General features: G+C 40.7%; 1 pseudogene; it reads left to right on the top strand.

The window, feature by feature from the left end:
* The first annotated feature begins 240 nt into the window (after positions 1 to 240).
* On the top strand, positions 241 to 2,356 carry LOC122731846 (annotated as a pseudogene).
* Positions 2,357 to 3,957: the final 1,601 nt, after the last annotated feature.

Genomic DNA, 3,957 nt, shown 5'->3' with positions numbered 1-3,957 from the left:
ATGTAGTGGGGGTCAGAGAGAAGTATGTGTAGCCACTGGGAAGAAAAGGAGCATGGGGAAGATGAGGACACACAGGGATGGGTATAAGGAGAGAGGAAGGTGGTTGTGGTACATGCCTGCAATCCCTGTTACTGAGGGAGACTGAGATTGATGGATACCTTGAACTCAGGAGTTCTCAACCACAAGAGGGGCAAGAGCCATTTGGCGCCCCCTGTACGACTAGCAGTACCAGAAGGAGCCATGAGGAGCAAGTGGGCCCACCATGCTGCAGGAGGAGATGTGGACTTGCCCAAGACAGAAATGGAATTACCAGCAACATTGGGAGATGAGTAACCACTGTACCTCCAGCCTGGGAAAGAATAGGAGACCCTGTCTCCAAAAGAACCGGGCAAAAAATGCAACACGAACTGACTGGATGTAAGGAATCCTGGCCACTAGTTCATAGTCCTGCAAATGGCTCAGAGTTGGGGATAGTTTAGCGTCACCTCAGACAAATCACTGGAGCTCCCTATGGCCTCTGTTTCTCATGTTAACACAAAGAGACTTGGTTAGATGAGCTCTTAGACAGATTTTCATTCTGATCTTCGGAAGTTCCTCACAGGGCTGACACCATTCTAGGTTCTAGGTTCCAGGGTCCCTTCACTCAGATCTAACATTTCCTGTTGTGAACATCCTTCTCCCTCAGCCTGTGCACTCGTTTTCTAGTTCAATAACCTGTGATTCCCTGGATCTCAATATCCCTCCATATTCATCTTTTCCACTCTGGTCAAAGAAGGAAACATTGCCGGGGCACCTTCAGGATGACCTGGACTACCAGTACAAATGGTTTGTTCTAGAATAGTAACAAAAATGCCCCAGGGCCATTCTGAGGATTCAATCTCAAAATAAATAAGGGCAAAGTGTCTTGCCAACTTTAGGGTACCAGGTAAATATTTTCTATCGTGTTATGATTTGCAGCACCCAAGAGCTTTCCCCCTTCCACAGCAGCCCCAGGTAGACTGGATACTTATTCCTCCTGTACCATAATTGCTGAAAACAACCATGCCTGGACTCCTTGTGAAACTGTCTTTAAGAGCCTGGTTAAAAGTCACAAGGAAGCCCGGCTTCCCTAAAATACCTCCTCACAAGTGGTAACCTTAGAAAACCAAACTCAGAGTATGTGAGAAAATATCAGAGAACCCTCAGACACAATTGGTATGTTGGTCAGTTTTGCTGAACTCTTTTCTTCTCTTTCTTTTTCAGTCTTTGTTACAAAGGACAGCTCCTTGGCTCAGGTAGTGGGAGGGATAAATTCAGAAATGAAAGTGATGTGAAACAAAATCTTTCAATGAAATATGACTCTGTAAAGAAAATGGCCCAATATTAAACTAAATACTATTTCCTTCCTAATTTGAGGTCACTAAAATCTCCTTTGTCCCTTTCTCTCGTATCTTCATTTGCAGATATGAAAGCCATGATCCAAGGAATGGCACCAGAGTGACGGAATTCATTCTACTGGGATTTGCGGTTCGACAAGAGCTGCAGTACTTCCTTTTCCTTGTGTTTCTGCTCATCTACATCATATCTCTAGTGGGCAATGTTGGTATGATCCTGCTTATCAAGTGTGATGCCCGCCTTCATACTCCAATGTATTTTTTCCTCCAACACTTGGCCTTTGTTGACCTGTGTTATACCTCTGCTATCACTCCCAAGATGTTACTAAACTTCCTGGTCTCAGATAAATCTATCTCATTCTCAGGATGTGTGGTACAATTATATGTTTATGGCATATTTGCCACAATTGAATGTTACCTTCTGGCTGCCATGCTGTAGGACCGTTATGGTGGCCATCTGCACCCACTGCGGTATCCAATAGTCATGTCCCAGAGGGCCTGCATCCAGCTGGTCACCGGATCCTATGTGATGGGTTCCCTGAATGCCACCACACACACAGGCTTTCTCTTTTCATTGTCCTTTTGTAATTCCAACACCATCAATCACTTCTTTTGTGATGTACCCCCAATCCTGGCCCTTTCCTGTTCTAATATTGATGTCAATGTCTTGTTGTTAATCATTTTTGTGGGTTTTAACCTGTCAAGCACATTATTGGTTGTGTTCTTCTCCTATGTTTACATCTTGGCTGCCATCTTGAGGATGCCCTCTGCTGCAGGGAGGCACAAAGCCTTCTCTACTTGTGCCTCCCACTTGACTGCTGTCACCATTTTCTATGGGACACTCTCTTACATGTATTTACAGCCTTCTTCCAGTGAGTCACAAGAGAACGATAAAGTGGCCTCTGTGTTTTATGGTATTGTGATACCCATGCTGAATCCCTTTGATCTATAGTCTGAGAAACAAGGAGGTAAAAGAGCTGTGAAAGTGCTCATAAAAGTTGTTCATAAATCAAACCTTGTTTTCCAGTGGAGTAGTTCAGAGAAGCATCCAAACAAAGAGTATCTCATTTGTTTTCTTTAATAGCTAAGATATCAGACCAATTCAGAGAGTATCCCATCTCATTGCTCAAGAGATCAACTCTGGAGATGTGACAAACTATGGTTATAAATTTATATAGGGCTGTCAAAGTCATCCTCTTAATAGCCTTTAAAAATTATGAACAAGAAATCAACAACTTTTACATGATTATAATGAGATTATTAATAATGATGGTGGTAATAGTTTACTATTATTGTTAAGTACTTTCAAATAGGAAGTGGGGAAAAGCAGTCAGGACCTGTAATTTAATTGATTTGGGGAATTCTATGCCTGAAATACCTCCATTGACTTCCAGTTATGTAGACTGGCAACTCCAAACTCAGCTGTGACTTATAGTGTTAGAGAATTACTTGGGAGGTACTAAGAGGTTGAGAATCTTGCCTGTGGTCACAACTAGATTGGGTGAGATATATGACTTAAACCCAGGCCATATGTCACTTTGGATCTAAGTAGATCTTCAGAGAAACTCTACTAGGTAGGTAATACAAATTTTCCCTATCTTACAAGTAGAGAAAATGAGTCTGAGAGAGATAACAGAATCACAGAAGATTAAGTCCAGTGAAGGTCTTATTTTACAAAGAAGGAAATTTGGGTCTAAAGATGTCATATGACCTATTCTAAGTTACACATAAAATGAGTAGCAGTAGAGAGTTTGACAACCAAGATCCAAGGTAAACATGAAACTAGATAAATTCCAGGATGCCAAACCACTGTCAGAATTTTATGTTATTATAAATAGGTAGCCTCCAAATGAACACTATATGTGAATGTGTGTATGTGTATTTATGTATATTTAGAGACTCAAGGTTAATATTCTCTAAGCAGGGCCTGAGCATGGCACTCGCCTTCTCCATGAACTCCAGAGTGGCTTCCCTATCACCTCTACAATAAAATTCCAACCTTCTGTTGGTACATTTAAACCTTTCACAACCTGCTTTCAAACTACTTTCCAGGCTTATTATACATTAGTTTCCTTTACATACTCTTGATCAGCCAGACTTCCTTTTTGTGCTGTTTATCACATACAATATGCCATCTCTCCTTGGGCGAATGGGGATCTTATATCACTCTACTCGGAAAGTTCACTATTCTTGTATATATTTGTATTTATAGAACTATTTAAATTTCTCTTTTCTGTTGTCATATATAATAAATGGATTTATTCATTAGTCTTATTTGTAATGTTCTTTTGTGTTGTAATCAGCATTTGCGGTAGTGAAAGGACTAAGCTGACAAGTATAAACTAAGAGCAGTTTTTTCCCTCAAGAGAAGTCAGGAAGCATTGTTTGTGCTCAACCTATGGTCCCCAAGTCTGGTGATTTTCCTAAAGTAGAGAGTTTACTATGTCTCACCACTACTCAATAGAGTTCAGTAGATTCATATTACTTGAAGAATTAAATGTAAAGTAACTTTTTGTCATTTAAAGCTCATCACAACACAGAACATTCCTACCTTTCTTTCACGTTACTCCTTACCATGCACTCT

Source organism: Dromiciops gliroides, chromosome 6 (assembly GCF_019393635.1).
Source record: "Dromiciops gliroides isolate mDroGli1 chromosome 6, mDroGli1.pri, whole genome shotgun sequence".
Taxonomy (NCBI): Eukaryota; Metazoa; Chordata; class Mammalia; order Microbiotheria; family Microbiotheriidae; genus Dromiciops; species Dromiciops gliroides.
This window is presented reverse-complemented; position numbering and strand designations above follow the sequence as displayed.